The sequence below is a fragment of the Oncorhynchus keta genome, chromosome 10 (genome assembly GCF_023373465.1).
Source record: "Oncorhynchus keta strain PuntledgeMale-10-30-2019 chromosome 10, Oket_V2, whole genome shotgun sequence".
Taxonomy (NCBI): Eukaryota; Metazoa; Chordata; class Actinopteri; order Salmoniformes; family Salmonidae; genus Oncorhynchus; species Oncorhynchus keta.
The window spans coordinates 81,298,616-81,318,238 of NC_068430.1; the positions used below are offsets into that span (position 1 = coordinate 81,298,616).

A 19,623-nucleotide genomic window follows, 5' to 3' on the forward strand; every position below is an offset into this window, starting at 1 on the left:
ACTATAGTCTAGTTCCATGTTGTTACTATAGTCTAGTTCCATGTTGTTACTATAGTCTAGTTCCATGTTGTTACTATAGTCTAGTTCCATGTTGTTACTATAGTCTAGTTCCATGTTGTTACTATAGTCTAGTTCCATGTTGTTACTATAGTCTAGTTCCATACTGTTACTATAGTCTAGTTCCATGTTACTATAGTCTAGTTCCATACTGTTACTATCGTCGAGTTCCATGTTACTATTTTCGAGTTCCATGTTGTTACTATAGTCTAGTTCCATACTGTTACTATAGTCTAGTTCCATGTTGTTACTATAGTCTAGTTCCATACTGTTACTATAGTCTAGTTCCATGTTGTTACTATAGTCTAGTTCCATGTTACTATAGTCTAGTTCCATGTTGTTACTATAGTCTAGTTCCATGCTGTTACTGTAGAATGGCGTGAGAACAGCTGTTCCATTGACTCTGTCTCCTGTTCCTGATCTCCTATTGTTCCATGTTCACTGTTATCTAGGACTGAGTCTATCAGTTACCAGTCTCCCATGGTTTACTGATAGTCTAGGACTGAGTCTATCAGATTCCTTACCAGTCTCCCATGGTTTACTGATATATCTAGGACTGAGTCTATCAGTCTACCAGTCTCCCATGTTACTATATATCTAGGACTGAGTCTATCAGATACTGTTACTATAGTCTAGTTTACTGATATACTGACTGAGTCTATCAGATACTCTTACCAGTCTCCATGGTTTACTGATATATCTAGGACTGAGTCTAGTTACCAGTCTCCCATGGTTTACTGATATATCTAGTTCCATGTTGTCTATCAGATAGTCCTACCAGTCTCCCATGGTTTACTGTTATGGTTTACTAGGACTGAGTCTATCAGATACTGTTACCAGATATATCTAGGACTGAGTCTATCAGATACTATACCAGTCTAGTTCTGATATATCTTAGTCTATCAGATACTCCTACCAGTCTCCCATGGTTTACTGATATATCTAGGACTGAGTCTATCAGATACTCCTTACCAGTCTCCCATGGTTTACTGATATATCTAGGACTGAGTCTATCAGATACTCTACCAGTCTCCATGGTTCCTGATATATCTCTGAGTCCAGATACTCCTTACCTCTCCATGGTTTACTGATATATCTAGGACTGAGTCTATCAGATACTCCCTACCAGTCTCCCATGGTTTACTGATATATCTAGGACTGAGTCTATCAGATACTCCTTACCAGTCTCCCATGGTTTACTGATATATCTAGGACTGAGTCTATCAGATACTCCTTACCAGTCTCCCATGGTTTACTGATATATCTAGGACTGAGTCTATCAGATACTCCTTACCAGTCTCCCATGGTTTACTGATATATCTAGGACTGAGTCTATCAGATACTCCTTACCAGTCTCCCATGGTTTACTGATATATCTAGGACTGAGTCTATCAGATACTCCTTACCAGTCTCCCATGGTTTACTGATATATCTAGGACTGAGTCTATCAGATACTCCTTACCAGTCTCCTATGGTTTACTGATATATCTAGGACTGAGTCTATCAGATACTCCTTACCAGTCTCCCATGGTTTACTGATATATCTAGGACTGAGTCTATCAGATACTCCTACCAGTCTCCCATGGTTTACTGATATATCTAGGACTGAGTCTATCAGATACTCCTTACCAGTCTCCTATGGTTTACTGATATATCTAGGACTGAGTCTATCAGATACTCCTTACCAGTCTCCTATGGTTTACTGATATATCTAGGACTGAGTCTATCAGATACTCCTTACCAGTCTCCTATGGTTTACTGATATATCTAGGACTGAGTCTATCAGATACTCCTTACCAGTCTCCCATGGTTTACTGATATATCTAGGACTGAGTCTATCAGATACTCCTTACCAGTCTCCCATGGTTTACTGATATATCTAGGACTGAGTCTATCAGATACTCCTTACCAGTCTCCCATGGTTTACTGATATATCTAGGACTGAGTCTATCAGATACTCCTTACCAGTCTCCCATGGTTTACTGATATATCTAGGACTGAGTCTATCAGATACTCCTTACCAGTCTCCTATGGTTTACTGATATATCTAGGACTGAGTCTATCAGATACTCCTTACCAGTCTCCCATGGTTTACTGATATATCTAGGACTGAGTCTATCAGTTTACCAGTCTCCCATGGTTTACTGATATATCTAGGACTGAGTCTATCAGATACTCCTTACCAGTCTCCCATGGTTTACTGATATATCTAGGACTGAGTCTATCAGATACTCCTTACCAGTCTCCCATGGTTTACTGATATATCTAGGACTGAGTCTATCAGATACTTACCAGTCTACTGATATATCTGAGTCTACCCATGGTTTACTGATATATCTAGGACTGAGTCTATCAGATACTCCTTACCAGTCTCCCATGGTTTACTGATATATCTAGGACTGAGTCTATCAGATACTCCTTACCAGTCTCCCATGGTTTACTGATATATCTAGGACTGAGTCTATCAGATACTCCTACCAGTCTCCTATGGTTTACTGATATATCTAGGACTGAGTCTATCAGATACTCCTTACCAGTCTCCCATGGTTCACTGATATATCTAGGACTGAGTCTATCAGATACTCCTTACCAGTCTCCCATGGTTTACTGATATATCTAGGACTGAGTCTATCAGATACTCCTTACCAGTCTCCTATGGTTTACTGATATATCTAGGACTGAGTCTATCAGATACTCCTTACCAGTCTCCTATGGTTTACTGATATATCTAGGACTGAGTCTATCAGATACTCCTTACCAGTCTCCCATGGTTTACTGATATATCTAGGACTGAGTCTATCAGATACTCCTTACCAGTCTCCCATGGTTTACTGATATATCTAGGACTGAGTCTATCAGATACTCCTTACCAGTCTCCTATGGTTTACTGATATATCTAGGACTGAGTCTATCAGATACTCCTTACCAGTCTCCCATGGTTTACTGATATATCTAGGACTGAGTCTATCAGATACTCCTTACCAGTCTCCCATGGTTTACTGATATATCTAGGACTGAGTCTATCAGATACTCCTTACCAGTCTCCCATGGTTCACTGATATATCTAGGACTGAGTCTATCAGATACTCCTTACCAGTCTCCCATGGTTTACTGATATATCTAGGACTGAGTCTATCAGATACCTTACCAGTCTCCCATGGTTTACTGATATATCTAGGACTGAGTCTATCAGATACTCCTTACCAGTCTCCTATGGTTTACTGATATATCTAGGACTGAGTCTATCAGATACTCCTACCAGTCTCCCATGGTTTACTGATATATCTAGGACTGAGTCTATCAGATACTCCTTACCAGTCTCCCATGGTTCACTGATATATCTAGGACTGAGTCTATCAGATACTCCTTACCAGTCTCCCATGGTTTACTGATATATCTAGGACTGAGTCTATCAGATACTCCTTACCAGTCTCCCATGGTTTACTGATAGGTCCTAGGACTGATCTATCAGGTTACCAGTCTCCTATGGTTCACTGATATATCTAGGTTAGGTTCAGATACTCCTTACCAGTCTCTCAGGTTACTGATATATTAGGTCCATATCTCTCAGGTTAGGTTAGGTACACATCTCTCAGGTTAGGTTAGGTCCACATCTCTCAGGTTAGGTTAGGTCCATATCTCTCAGGTTAGGCTAGGTCCACATCTCTCAGGTTAGGTTAGGTCCACATCTCTCAGGTTAGGTTAGGTACACATCTCTCAGGTTAGGTTAGGTCCATATCTCTCAGGTTAGGTTAGGTACACATGTCTCAGGTTAGGTTAGGTACACATGTCTCAGGTTAGGTTAGGTACACATCTCTCAGTTTAGGTTAGGTCCATATCTCTCAGGTTAGGTTAGGTACACATGTCTCAGGTTAGGTTAGGTACACATGTCTCAGGTTAGGTTAGGTACACATCTCTCAGGTTAGGTTCATATCTCTCAGGTTAGGTTAGGTACACATGTCTCAGGTTAGGTTAGGTACACATGTCTCAGGTTAGGTTAGGTACACATCTCTCAGGTTAGGCTAGGTACACATGTCTCAGGTTAGGTTAGGTACACATGTCTCAGGTTAGGTTAGGTACACATCTCTCAGGTTAGGCTAGGTACACATGTCTCAGGTTAGGTTAGGTACACATCTCTCATGGTAGGTTAGGTACACATCTCTCAGGTTAGATACACATCTCTCAGGTCATGCTAGGTACACATCTCTCGGGTTGGGTACACATCTCTCAGGTCAGGTGAGGTACTCATCTCTCAGGTCAGGTTAGGTACACATCTCTCGGGTTAGATACACATCTCTCAGGCTAGGTTAGGTACACATCTCTCAGGCTAGGTTAGGTACACATCTCTCAGGCCAGGTTTGGTACACATCTCTTGGGTTAAACCGGGTACACATCTCTCAGGCTAGGTTAGGTACACATCTCTCGGGTCAGGCTAGGTACACATCTCCCAGGTTAGTTACACATCTCTCAGGTTAGTTACACATCTCTCAGGTTAGGTTGGGTACACATCTCTCGGGTTGGGTACACATGTCTCAGGTTAGGTTAGGTACACGTCTCTCAGGTTAGGTTGGGTACACATCTCTCGGGTTGGGTACACATGTCTCAGGTTAGGTTAGGTACACATCTCTCAGGTTAGGTTGGGTACACATCTCTCGGGTTGGGTACACATGTCTCATGTTAGGTTAGGTACACGTCTCTCAAGTTAGGTTAGGTACACATCTCTCAGACCAGGTTAGGTACACATCTCTCATGTTAGATTGGGTACACATCTCTCGGGTTAGGTTAGGTACACATCTCCCGGGTTAGTTACACATCTCTCAGGTTAGGTTAGGTACACATCTCTCAGGTTAGGTTAGGTACACACCTCTCAGGTTAGGTACACAGCTCTCAGGCTAGGTTAGGTACACATCTCTCGGGTTAGGTTAGGTACACATCTCCCGGGTTAGTTACACATCTCTCAGGTTAGGTTAGGGACACATCTCTCGGGTTAGGTTAGGTACACATCTCCCGGGTTAGTTACACATCTCTCAGGTTAGGTTAGGTACACATCTCTCAGGTTAGGTTAGGTACACACCTCTCAGGTTAGGTTAGGTACACCTCTCAGGTTAGATACACAGCTGCTAGGTTAGGTACACATCTCTCAGGTTAGGTACACATCTCTCGGGTTAGACTAAGTACACATGTCTCAGGTTAGGTTAGGTACACACCTCTCAGGTTAGGTACACAGCTCTCAGGCTAGGTTAGGTACACATCTCTCGGGTTAGGTTAGGTACACATCTCCCGGGTTAGTTACACATCTCTCAGGTTAGGTTAGGTACACATCTCTCAGGTTAGGTTAGGTACACCTCTCAGGTTAGATACACAGCTGCTAGGTTAGGTACACATCTCTCAGGTTAGGTACACAGCTCTTAGGTTAGGTACACATCTCTCGGGTTAGACTAAGTACACATGTCTCAGGTTAGGTTAGGTACACATGTCTCAGGTTAGGTTAGGTACACATCTCTCAGGTTAGGCTAGGTACACATGTCTCAGGTTAGGTTAGGTACACATCTCTCATGGTAGGTTAGGTACACATCTCTCAGGTTAGGTACACATCTGTCGGGTTGGGTACACATCTCTCAGGTCAGGTTAGGTACTCATCTCTCAGTTCAGGTGAGGTACTCATCTCTCAGGTCAGGTTAGGTACACATCTCTCGGGTTAGATACACATCTCTCAGGCTAGGTTAGGTACACATCTCTCAGGCTAGGTTAGGTACACATCTCTCAGGCCAGGTTTGGTACACATCTCTTGGGTTAAACCGGGTACACATCTCTCAGGCTAGGTTAGGTACACATCTCTCGGGCCAGGCTAGGTACACATCTCCCAGGTTAGTTACACATCTCTCAGGTTAGTTACACATCTCTCAGGTTAGGTTAGGTACACGTCTCTCAAGTTAGGCTAGGTACACATCTCTCAGACCAGGTTAGGTACACATCTCTCATGTTAGATTGGGTACACATCTCTCAGGTTAGGTTAGGTACACATCTCTCAGACCAGGTTAGGTACACATCTCTCATGTTAGATTGGGTACACATCTCTCAGGTTAGGTTAGGTACACATCTCTCAGGTTAGGTTAGGTACACACCTCTCAGGTTAGGTACACAGCTCTCAGGCTAGGTTAGGTACACATCTCTCGGGTTAGGTTAGGTACACATCTCCCGGGTTAGTTACACATCTCTCAGGTTAGGTTAGGGACACATCTCTCGGGTTAGGTTAGGTACACATCTCCCGGGTTAGTTACACATCTCTCAGGTTAGGTTAGGTACACATCTCTCAGGTTAGGTTAGGTACACACCTCTCAGGTTAGGTACACAGCTCTCAGGTTAGGTTAGGTACACCTCTCAGGTTAGGTTAGGTACACACCTCTCAGGTTAGGTACACAGCTCTCAGGTTAGGTTAGGTACACACCTCTCAGGTTAGATACACAGCTGCTAGGTTAGGTACACATCTCTCAGGTTAGACTAAGTACACATCTCTCAGGTAAGTTACACATCTCCCACGTTAGGTTGGGTACACTTCTCTCAAGTTAGTTTAGGTACACATCTCTCAGGTCAGGTTATGTACACATCTCTCAAGTTCAGTTAGGTACACATCTCTCAGGTCAGGTTAGGTACACATCTCTCATCCCAAGGCCCATCTACAGCTCTTTGTGAACACCCCTGTTACAGTGTAAACCTCCCTCCCTGTAGATTAATGTACAATGAACAAATACATTTTCCATTTTAATTTAATAATTTAATCTCTCTCTCCCTCTTTCTCTTTCTCTCTGTCTGTCTGTCTCTCTCTCTCTGTTTCTCTCTCTCCCTGTCTCTCTCTCTCTCTCCCCCCCCCCTTCTCTCCCTCCCTCCCTCTATCCTCCCCCTTTCCCACACACCCTCCCTTCCTCTCTCCCTACTCCCATCCCTCTCTCCCTACTCCCATCCCTCTCTCCCTCCTCCCTCTATCCCTCCCTCCCTCCCTCCCTCCCTCCTCAGTGTTAAACCTGACTCTTATAGATCTACCAGGGATGACTAAGGTAGCGGTGGGAGACCAGCCAGTCGACATCGAGCACCAGATCAGAGACATGCTGATGCAGGTCAGAGACTGTGGTTACGGTCCCAAATGGCACCCTATTCCCAAAATGGCATCCTATTCCCTAGATAGTGCACTACTTTTGACTAGAATGGCACCCTATTCCCTAGGAAGTGCACTACTTTTGACCAGATGGCAGCCTATTCCCTAGATAGTGCACTACTTTTGACCAGAATGGCATCCTATTCCCTAGATAGTGCACTACTTTTGACCAGAATGGCATCCTATTCCCTAGATAGTGCACTACTTTTGACCAGATGGCACTCTATTCTCTATACACTTTAAATATTAAAGTAATATAGTATATCTTCTATGTTGTGTGTAGTTCATATCCAAAGAGTAATAAAGTACATGTTAAAGTAATTAAAGATATGTTAAAGAGAAAGGAGGTAATTAAGTATATGTTAAAGAGAAAGAGAAAGGGGGTATTAAGTATATGTTACAGGGAAAGGGGGTAATTAAGTATATGTTACAGGGAAAGGGGTAATTAAGTATATGTTAAAGGGAAAGGGGTAATTAAGTATATGTTAAAGAGAAAGGGGGTAATTAAGTATATGTTACAGGAAAGGGGTAATTAAGTATATGTTAAAGGGAAAGGGGTAATTAAGTATATGTTAAAGGAAAGGGGGTAATTAAGTATATGTTATAGGAAAGGGGGTAATTAAGTATATGTTACAGGGAAAGGGGGTAATTAAGTATATGTTAAAGGGAAAGGGGGTAATTAAGTATATGTTAAAGGGAAAGAGAAAGGGGGTAATTAAGTATATGTTACAGGGAAAGGGGGTAATTAAGTATATGTTACAGGGAAAGAGAAAGGGGGTAATTAAGTATATGTTACAGGGAAAGGGGGTAATTAAGTATATGTTACAGGGAAAGAGAAAGGGGGTAATTAAGTATATGTTAAAGGGAAAGAGAAAGGGGGTAATTAAGTATATGTTACAGGGAAAGGGGGTAATTAAGTATATGTTAAAGGGAAAGGGGGTAATTAAGTATATGTTAAAGGGAAAGGGGGTAATTAAGTATATGTTAAAGGGAAAGGGGGTAATTAAGTATATGTTAAAGGGAAAGGGGGTAATTAAGTATATGTTAAAGGAAAAGAGAAAGGGGGTAATTAAGTATATGTTAAAGAGAAAGGGGGTAATTAAGTATATGTTAAAGGGAAAGGGGGTAATTAAGTATATGTTAAAGAGAAAGGGGGTAATTAAGTATATGTTATAGGGAAAGGGTAATTAAGTATATGTTATAGAGAAAGGGGTAATTAAGTATATGTTAAGAGAAAGGGGTAATTAAGTATATGTTATAGAAAGGGAAAGGGGGTAATTAAGTATATGTTAAAGAGAAAGGGGGTAATTAAGTATATGTTAAAGGGAAAGGGGGTAATTAAGTATATGTTATAGAGAAAGGGGGTAATTAAGTATATGTTAAAGAGAAAGGGGGTAATTAAGTATATGTTAAAGAGAAAGGGGGTAATTAAGTATATGTTATAGAGAAAGGGGGTAATTAAGTATATGTTAAAGAGAAAGGGGGTAATTAAGTATATGTTATAGAGAAAGGGGGTAATTAAGTATATGTTAAAGGAAAGGGGGTAATTAAGTATATGTTATAGAGAAAGGGGGTAATTAAGTATATGTTATAGAGAAAGGGGTAATTAAGTATATGTTAAATGAAAGGGGTAATTAAGTATATGTTAAAGAAAGGGGTAATTAAGTATATGTTATAGGGAAAGGGGTAATTAAGTATATGTTAAGAGAAAGGGGTAATTAAGTATATGTTACAGGGAAAGGGGTAATTAAGTATATGTTAAAGAGAAAGGGGTAATTAAGTATATGTTATAGAGAAAGGGGGTAATTAAGTATATGTTATAGAGAAAGGGGGTAATTAAGTATATGTTAAAGGAAAGGGGGTAATTAAGTATATGTTAAAGAGAAAGGGGTAATTAAGTATATGTTAAGAGAAAGGGGGTAATTAAGTATATGTTATAGAGAAAGGGGTAATTAAGTATAGAGAAAGGGGTAATTAAGTATATGTTAAAGAGAAAGGGGTAATTAAGTATATGTTATAGAGAAAGGGGGTAATTAAGTATATGTTAAAGAGAAAGGGGTAATTAAGTATATGTTAAAGAGAAAGGGGGTAATTAAGTATATGTTATAGAGAAAGGGGTAATTAAGTATATGTTAAAGAGAAAGGGGTAATTAAGTATATGTTAAAGGGAAAGGGGTAATTAAGTATATGTTAAAGAGAAAGGGGTAATTAAGTATATGTTATAGAGAAAGGGGGTAATTAAGTATATGTTAAAGAGAAAGGGGGTAATTAAGTATATGTTATAGAGAAAGGGGTAATTAAGTATATGTTAAAGAGAAAGGGGGTAATTAAGTATATGTTAAAGAGAAAGGGGTAATTAAGTATATGTTAAAGAGAAAGGGGTAATTAAGTATATGTTATAGAGAAAGGGGTAATTAAGTATATGTTAAAGAGAAAGGGGGTAATTAAGTATATGTTAAAGGGAAAGGGGGTAATTAAGTATATGTTATAGAGAAAGGGGTAATTAAGTATATGTTAAAGGAAAGGGGGGTAATTAAGTATATGTTACAGGGAAAGGGGGTAATTAAGTATATGTTAAAGGGAAAGGGAAAGGGTAATTAAGTATATGTTATAGAGAAAGGGGTAATTAAGTATATGTTAAATGAAAGGGGGTAATTAAGTATATGTTAAATGAAAGGGGGTAATTAAGTATATGTTAAAGGGAAAGGGGGTAATTAAGTATATATTTTTTTAGAGAAAGGGGTAATTAAGTATATGTTAAAGAGAAAGGGAACAGTAAGTTAAGTATATGTTAAAGAAAAAAAATGGGTAATTAAGTATATGTTGTGCAAAAGAAAGGAGGTAATTAAGTATATGTTAAAGAGAAAGGGGGTAAATGATCAGATGGGTAATGTAAGTATATGTTAAAGAGAAAGGGGTAATTAAAAACAGTATATGTTGGGAATGAGGTAGTGAAAAATTATTGTAAGTATATGTTAATTGATGTTTGAAGTTGGATAGAGATAAAAGGGTAATTAAGTATATGTTAAAGAGAAGGCAGCAGAGTACTGGGTATATGCCAAAAGGTGTTGGCTTTAGGGATATATGTTATACACCTGCTGGAGCGCGTGCTACGGATGGGTGTTGCCATCGTGACCAGTGAACTGAGGGTAATTACCTAGCATATGTTAGATGAGAAAGGGGTAATTAAGTATATGTTATAGAGAAAGGGGGTAATTAAGTATATGTTAGTGAGAAAACGGATGGTAATTGTGATAGACTGAAAGTTTGGGTAAGTGTTAAGTATTATGTAGATGAAGGGAAGTCGAGGATCGGTAGGATAGTCAGTTTTACTAGGGTAAGCTTGGCAGCGTGAGTGAAGGAGGCTTTGTTGCGGAATTAAGCCGACTCTGGATTTGATTTTTGATTGGAGATGTTTGATGTGAGGAAAGGGGGTAATTAGCCATACATATGTTATAGATGAAAGGGGGTAATTAAGTATATGTTAAATGCGGGAAAGGGGATCGGTTGAAAAATATTTGGTTTTATGTTTAAAGTTGGAGGAAAGGAGGGTAATTAAGTATATGATAGCAAGTGGAAACGGGGGTATAGAATTAAGTATATGTTAAAGAGCAACATCATTGATATATACAGAGAAAGGGGTAATTAAATATATGTTTAGAGACTGCCAGAGGACCGGACAGCATGCCCTCTGATTGACACACTGAACTCTGTCTGCAAAGTAATTGGTGAACCAGGCAAGGCAGTCATCCGAAAAACCGAGGCTGTTGAGTCTGCCGATAAGAATTTGGTGATTGACAGAGTGAAAGATAGGTACATATTGACATATGTCTTTTATAAGGTGTTATGATATGTTAGTACCTTGAGCTCAGTTCAACTGTCACACTGCGGAAACCAGATCCCAGAAAGGTGGGATTGTTTGACTGTTGTTGTTGTTGTAAACAATGTAAATGGATAAACAAACTCTGAAGAGGGGGGATATGGCCTCATAACATGGTTAAACGATCACAGGCTGGTAATATCCTGGCGGTCAGATAGTTTCAGAAATAGCTGCCTGAGAGGGGTTACATTTCTCCAGGTCCAGATTGTCAAGCCCAGCTGATTTGTACGGGTCCAGGTTTTCTCTTTCAGGCTATCTGGATTTTAAAGGAGAACTGAAACATGAGTCGGGGTTAAAGAGAAAGGGAAAGGGGGTAATTAAATATATGTTTAGGGGCAATCTACAGGTGCTACATCCATAACTGAATGATATGTACATATTGACAATTGAATATAAGGTCTTGTGTTTCTAGCTGTTACTGTCACACTGCATCAGATCCCAGAAGAAAGATTGTTTTACTGTTATTGTTGTTGTAAACAATGTAAATGTAAACAAACTCTAATGGCCTCATAACATGGACATCATGTTGATATCCTGGACGGTCAGTTGCACATAGCTCTGCCTATGAATTTGAAGGGGTTACATTTCTCCAGGCCCAGCTTTTTACTGAAACATGAGTCAGTAGAGAGCTTTATTATTGTTTCAACTGCTGATTGCCTCTTTAAAGTAATATAGTCTTGTCTTCTATGTTATGTACTAAAATGTATATATTCTGTGCACTTAATAACTAAATAATCCTGTCTGACACTGTTATATGCAGTTACTAACTAAAGAATCCTGTCTGACACTCTTATATGCAGTTACTAACTTAAAGAATCCTGTCTGATTCTGTTATATGCAGTTACTAACTTAAGAATCCTGTCTGATTCTGTTATATGCAGTTCATAACTAAAGACTCCTGTCTGACACTGTTATATGCAGTTCATAACTAAAGAATCCTGTCTGATTCTGTTATATGCATTTAATAACTAAATAATCCTGTCTGATTCTGTTATATGCAGTTCATAACTAAATAATCTGTCTGATTCTGCATTTAATAACTAAATAATCCTGTCTGATTCTGTTATATGCAGTTCATAACTAAAGAATCCTGTCTGACACTGTTATATGCAGTTCATAACTAAATAATCCTGTCTGATCCTGTTATATGCAGTTCATAACTAAAGAATCCTGTCTGATCCTGGCTGTGACTCCAGCTAACCAGGATCTGGCCAACTCTGATGCTCTCAAGATTTCTAAGGAGGTCGACCCTCAAGGTAAGGAGGGGGGGCAGAGTGTGTGTAGAGAGGTTACGTTTGTATGTGTGTGTGTCAGGCAAATCTGTTATGTTGTATGTGTTCTAACAGGCCCACAATGTGGTTACTAAAATCCGATTTGGAAATATTTGGCTGTTTTCGCTGCATAAAAGTGGTCAAACTCTTACCTGATCTTTTCATATAATGGGATGGAGAGAGAGTGGAAAGAGTGGAAAGTTGCCACGGCGACGACCTGTGTTGACCTATGTGTTTCCAGGGTTACGCACCATCGGAGTGATCACCAAGCTGGACCTGATGGACGAGGGGACGGACGCACGGGACATTCTAGAGAATAAACTACTGCCGCTACGAAGGGGTGACACACACACACACACACACTCCTGTTATAAGCTGCTCCCTCCAGGTTATAACAGGGTAATAACCACCTCTCCTCCTCTCCAGGTTACATCGGGGTGGTGAATCGTAGTCAGAAGGATATTGACGGCAGGAAGGATATTAAAGCAGCTCTGGGTGCAGAGAGGAAGTTCTTCCTGTCTCATCCAGGATACAGACACATAGCTGACCGCATGGGAACACCACATCTACAGAAAACACTCAACCAGGTTAGATATGTAGATACAGAGAGGAAGTTCTTCCTGTCTCAACCAGGTTAGATATGTAGATGCAGAGAGGAAGTTCTTCCTGTCTCAACCAGGTTAGATATGTAGATGCAGAGAGGAAGTTCTTCCTGTCTCAACCAGGTTAGATATGTAGATGCAGAGAGGAAGTTCTTCCTGTCTCAACCAGGTTAGATATGTAGATGCAGAGAGGAAGTTCTTCCTGTCTCAACCAGGTTAGATATGTAGATGCAGAGAGGAAGTTCTTCCTGTCTCAACCAGGTTAGATATGTAGATGCAGAGAGGAAGTTCTTCCTGTCTCAACCAGGTTAGATATGTAGATGCAGAGAGGAAGTTCTTCCTGTCTCAACCAGGTTAGATATGTAGATGCAGAGGAAGTTCTTCCTGTCTCAACCAGGTTAGATATGTAGATGCAGAGAGGAAGTTCTTCCTGTCTCAACCAGGTTAGATATGTAGATGCAGAGAGGAAGTTCTTCCTGTCTCAACCAGGTTAGATATGTAGATGCAGAGAGGAAGTTCTTCCTGTCTCAACCAGGTTAGATATGTAGATGCAGAGAGGAAGTTCTTCCTGTCTCAACCAGGTTAGATATGTAGATGCAGAGAGGAAGTTCTTCCTGTCTCAACCAGGTTAGATATGTAGATGCAGAGAGGAAGTTCTTCCTGTCTCAACCAGGTTAGATATGTAGATGCAGAGAGGAAGTTCTTCCTGTCTCAACCAGGTTAGATATGTAGATGCAGAGAGGAAGTTCTTCCTGTCTCAACCAGGTTAGATATGTAGATGCAGAGAGGAAGTTCTTCCTGTCTCAACCAGGTTAGATATGTAGATGCAGAGAGGAAGTTCTTCCTGTCTCAACCAGGTTAGATATGTAGATGCAGAGAGGAAGTTCTTCCTGTCTCAACCAGGTTAGATATGTAGATGCAGAGAGGAAGTTCTTCCTGTCTCAACCAGGTTAGATATGTAGATGCAGAGAGGAAGTTCTTCCTGTCTCAACCAGGTTAGATATGTAGATGCAGAGCGGAAGTTCTTCCTGTCTCAACCAGGTTAGATATGTAGATGCAGAGAGGAAGTTCTTCCTGTCTCAACCAGGTTAGATATGTAGATGCAGAGAGGAAGTTCTTCCTGTCTCAACCAGGTTAGATATGTAGATGCAGAGAGGAAGTTCTTCCTGTCTCAACCAGGTTAGATATGTAGATGCAGAGAGGAAGTTCTTCCTGTCTCAACCAGGTTAGATATGTAGATGCAGAGAGGAAGTTCTTCCTGTCTCAACCAGGTTAGATATGTAGATGCAGAGAGGAAGTTCTTCCTGTCTCAACCAGGTTAGATATGTAGATGCAGAGAGGAAGTTCTTCCTGTCTCAACCAGGTTAGATATGTAGATGCAGAGAGGAAGTTCTTCCTGTCTCAACCAGGTTAGATATGTAGATGCAGAGAGGAAGTTCTTCCTGTCTCAACCAGGTTAGATATGTAGATGCAGAGAGGAAGTTCTTCCTGTCTCAACCAGGTTAGATATGTAGATGCAGAGAGGAAGTTCTTCCTGTCTCAACCAGGTTAGATATGTAGACACTATATCAACATTTGACCAGTTCTTCAAAGTAGATAAGACATACTTTCACAAACTGTCTCTGTCCCTCTCTCTCTCTTGTCGTTGTGTACATTCCTCTTCCATGTGGTCTGTGTGTCTAACCCAGCAGGGTGTAAAAGGGTATCTGTCCAGAGATCTGTAGATAATGATGAGATGCTCATGTCTCCGCTCTAACAATGGGAGTCGTTGTCCCAAAGGCAGGAATGGAGGCGACAAGCTCAGATCTGCATATTTTGCCCATAGAAACGCATTGGGCTTATTTTGGACAGATTTTTAGCAAGTGAAACCTCTCGTTTCGCCTCTTCCTCTCTGACCCGTCGAGGGAAAAAAAGCAGGTGCAATGGGTTAAGGTCATTGTAGTTCATTATTACGTTTCTGCACTGAACTAGGTTGAATATTTGCTTCAGCCCAGCGTCCCACATATTATTACGTTTCTGCACTGAACTAGGTTGAATATTTGCTTCAGCCCAGCGTCCCACATATTATTACGTTTCTGCACTGAACTAGGTTGAATATTTCCTTCAGCCCAGCCCACATATTATTACGTTTCTGCACTGAACTAGGTTGAATATTTGCTTCAGCCCAGCCCACATATTATTACGTTTCTGCACTGAACTAGGTTGAATATTTGCTTCAGCGTCCCACATATTTCTTGACTTGATATATCTTGTGAATGATTTGATTTCTCTCTAGAGAAACAGCGTGTTGGACTCACAAACAAAAAAATACTGTTTGGAATTGAACCGACGTCAGCCAATTAGTTATAACAAAAAAAAACGGAAATGTCAGTTAATCGCTCGACACTACTCTCTCTCTCTGTGTCTCTCTCTTTCTCTTTCACTCTGTCTATCTTTCTCTTTCTCTCTCTCTCTGTCTCTATCTTTCTCTTTCTCTCCCACCCTGTCTCTATCTTTCTCTTTCTCTCTCTCTCTGTCTCTATCTTTCTCTTTCTCTCCCACCCTCTCTCTATCTTTCTCTTTCTCTCTCACTCTCTCTCTATCTTTCTCTTTCTCTCTATCTTTCTCTTTCTCTCTCACTCTGTCTCTATCTTTCTCTTTCTCTCTCTCTCTATCTTTCTCTTTCTCTCTCACTCTGTCTCTATCTTTCTCTTTCTCTCCCTCTCTATCTTTCTCTTTCTCTCCCTCTCTATCTTTCTCTTTCTCTCCCACCCTGTCTCTATCTTTCTCTTTCTCTCCCTCTCTATCTTTCTCTTTCTCTCCACCCTGTCTCTCTTTCTCTCTCACTCTGTCTCTATCTTTCTCTTTCTCTCTCACTCTGTCTCTATCTTTCTCTTCACTCTGTCTCTATCTTTCTCTTTCTCTCTCTCTCTATCTTTCTCTTTCTCTCTCACTCTGTCTCTATCTTTCTCTTTCTCTATCTTTCTCTTTCTCTCTCACTCTGTCTCTATCTTTCTCTTTCTCTCTCTCTCTATCTTTCTCTTTCTCTCCCACCCTGTCTCTATCTTTCTCTTTCTCTCTCTCTCTATCTTTCTCTTTCTCTCCCACCCTGTCTCTATCTTTCTCTCTCCTCTGTCTCCATCTTTCTCTCTCACTCTGTCTCCATCTTTCTCTCTCACTCTGTCTCTATCTTTCTCTTTCTCTCTCTCTCTATCTTTCTCTTTCTCTCTCACTCTGTCTCTATCTTTCTCTTTCTCTCTCTCTATCTTTCTCTCTCTCTCTATCTTTCTCTTTCTCTCTCACTCTGTCTCTATCTTTCTCTTTCTCTCTATCTTTCTCTTTCTCTCTCACTCTGTCTCTATCTTTCTCTTTCTCTCTCTCTCTATCTTTCTCTTTCTCTCTCACTCTGTCTCTATCTTTCTCTTTCTCTATCTTTCTCTTTCTCTCTCACTCTCTCTTTCTCTCTCCCACTCTGTCTCTATCTTTCTCTTTCTCTCTCTATCTTTCTCTTTCTCTCTATCTTTCTCTTTCTCTCTCTCTCTATCTTTCTCTTTCTCTCCCACCCTGTCTCTATCTTTCTCTCTCTCTCTATCTTTCTCTTTCTCTCTCACTCTGTCTCTATCTTTCTCTTTCTCTCTCTCTCTATCTTTCTCTTTCTCTCTCACTCTGTCTCTATCTTTCTCTTTCTCTCTCTCTCTATCTTTCTCTTTCTCTCTCACTCTGTCTCTATCTTTCTCTTTCTCTATCTTTCTCTTTCTCTCTCACTCTGTCTCTATCTTTCTCTTTCTCTCTCACTCTGTCTCTATCTTTCTCTTTCTCTATCTTTCTCTTTCTCTCCCACTCTGTCTCTATCTTTCTCTTTCTCTCTCTATCTTTCTCTTTCTCTCTATCTTTCTCTTTCTCTCTCTCTCTATCTTTCTCTTTCTCTCCCACCCTGTCTCTATCTTTCTCTTTCTCTCTCTCTCTATCTTTCTCTTTCTCTCCCACCCTGTCTCTATCTTTCTCTCTCACTCTGTCTCTGTCTCCATCTTTCTCTCTCACCCTGTCTCCATCTTTCTCTCTCACTCTGTCTCCATCTTTCTCTCTCACTCTGTCTCTATCTTTCTCTTTCTCTCTCTCTCTATCTTTCTCTTTCTCTCTCACTCTGTCTCTATCTTTCTCTTTCTCTTTCTCTCTCTCTATCTTTCTCTTTCTCTCTATCTTTCTCTTTCTCTCTCACTCTGTCTCTATCTTTCTCTTTCTCTCTATCTTTCTCTTTCTCTCTCACTCTGTCTCTATCTTTCTCTTTCTCTCTCTCTCTATCTTTCTCTTTCTCTCTCACTCTGTCTCTATCTTTCTCTTTCTCTCCCACCCTGTCTCTATCTTTCTCTCTCACTCTGTCTCTGTCTCCATCTTTCTCTCTCACCCTGTCTCCATCTTTCTCTCTCACTCTGTCTCCATCTTTCTCTCTCACTCTGTCTCTATCTTTCTCTTTCTCTCTCTCTCTATCTTTCTCTTTCTCTCTCTCTCCATCTTTCTCTTTCTCTCTCACTCTGTCTCTATCTTTCTCTTTCTCTCTCTCTCTATCTTTCTCTTTCTCTCTCACTCTGTCTCTATCTTTCTCTTTCTCTCTCTCTCTATCTTTCTCTTTCTCTCTCACTCTGTCTCTATCTTTCTCTTTCTCTATCTTTCTCTTTCTCTCTCACTCTGTCTCTATCTTTCTCTTTCTCTCTCTCTCTATCTTTCTCTTTCTCTCTCACTCTGTCTCTATCTTTCTCTTTCTCTATCTTTCTCTTTCTCTCTCCTCTCTCTCTATCTTTCTCTCTCTCTCTATCTTTCTCTTTCTCTCTCACTCTGTCTCTATCTTTCTCTTTCTCTCTCACTCTGTCTCTATCTTTCTCTTTCTCTCCCTCTCTATCTTTCTCTTTCTCTCCCACCCTGTCTCTATCTTTCTCTTTCTCTCTATCTTTCTCTTTCTCTCTCACTCTGTCTCTATCTTTATCTTTCTCTCTCTCTCTATCTTTCTCTTTCTCTCTCACTCTGTCTCTATCTTTCTCTTTCTCTCTCTCTCTATCTTTCTCTTTCTCTCTCACTCTGTCTCTATCTTTCTCTTTCTCTATCTTTCTCTTTCTCTCTCACTCTGTCTCTATCTTTCTCTTTCTCTCTATCTTTCTCTTTCTCTCCCACCCTGTCTCTATCTTTCTCTTTCTCTCTCTCTCTATCTTTCTCTTTCTCTCCCACCCTGTCTCTATCTTTCTCTCTCACTCTGTCTCTGTCTCCATCTTTCTCTCTCACCCTGTCTCCATCTTTCTCTCTCACTCTGTCTCCATCTTTCTCTCTCACTCTGTCTCTATCTTTCTCTTTCTCTCTCTCTCTATCTTTCTCTTTCTCTCTCACTCTGTCTCTATCTTTCTCTTTCTCTCTCTCTCTATCTTTCTCTTTCTCTCTCACTCTGTCTCTATCTTTCTCTTTCTCTCTCACTCTGTCTCTATCTTTCTCTCTCTCTCTATCTTTCTCTTTCTCTCTCACTCTGTCTCTATCTTTCTCTTTCTCTCTCTCTATCTTTCTCTTTCTCTCTCACTCTGTCTCTATCTTTCTCTTTCTCTATCTTTCTCTTTCTCTCTCACTCTGTCTCTATCTTTCTCTTTCTCTCTCTCTCTATCTTTCTCTTTCTCTCCCACCCTGTCTCTATCTATCTCTTTCTCTCTCTCTCTATCTTTCTCTTTCTCTCCCACCCTGTCTCTATCTTTCTCTCTCTCTGTCTCTGTCTCCATCTTTCTCTCTCACCCTGTCTCCATCTTTCTCTCTCACTCTGTCTCCATCTTTCTCTCTCACTCTGTCTCTATCTTTCTCTTTCTCTCTGTCTCTATCTTTCTCTCTCTCTCTGTCTCTATCTTTCTCTTTCTCTCTCTCTTTCTCTCTTTCTCTCTTTCTCTCTCTATCTTTCTCTTTCTCTCTCTCTGTCTCTATCTTTCTCTTTCTCTCTCTCTCTATCTTTCTTCTCTCTCTCTCTCACTCTGTCTCTATCTTTCTCTTTCTCTCTCTCTCTATCTTTCTCTTTCTCTCTTCTCTCTCTATCTTTCTCTTTCTCTATCTTTCTCTTTCTCTCTCACTCTGTCTCTATCTTTCTCTTTCTCTCTCTTCTCTCTTTCTCTCTCCACTCTGTCTCTATCTTTCTCTTTCTCTCTCTATCTTTCTCTTTCTCTCTATCTTTCTCTTTCTCTCTCTCTCTATCTTTCTCTCCACTCTGTCTCTATCTTTCTCTTCTCTCTATCTTTCTCTCTCTCTCTATCTTTCTCTTTCTCTCTCTCCTCTGTCTCTATCTCTTCTCTATCTTTTCTCTTTCTTTTCTCTCTCTCTATCTTTCTCTTTCTCTCTCACTCTGTCTCTATCTTTCTCTTTCTCTCTCTCTCTATCTTTCTCTTTCTCTCTCTATCTTTCTCTCTGTCTCTATCTTTCTCTTTCTCTATCTTTCTCTTTCTCTCTCACTCTGTCTCTATCTTTCTCTTTCTTTCTCTTTCTCTCTCACTCTGTCTCTATCTTTCTCTTTCTCTATCTTTCTCTTTCTCTCCCACCCTGTCTCTATCTTTTCTCTTTCTCTCTCTATCTTTCTCTGTCTCTATTCTCTTTCTCTCTCTCTCTATCTTTTCTCTTCTTTCTCTCTCCCACCCTGTCTCTATCTTTCTCTTTCTCTCTCTCTCT

General features: G+C 40.4%; 1 pseudogene; it reads left to right on the top strand.

Annotated features, from left to right (window-relative positions):
• The window catches only part of LOC127931965 (dynamin-2-like), an 86,957-nt pseudogene that overhangs the window by 19,527 nt on the left and 47,807 nt on the right, over nucleotides 1-19,623 (top strand).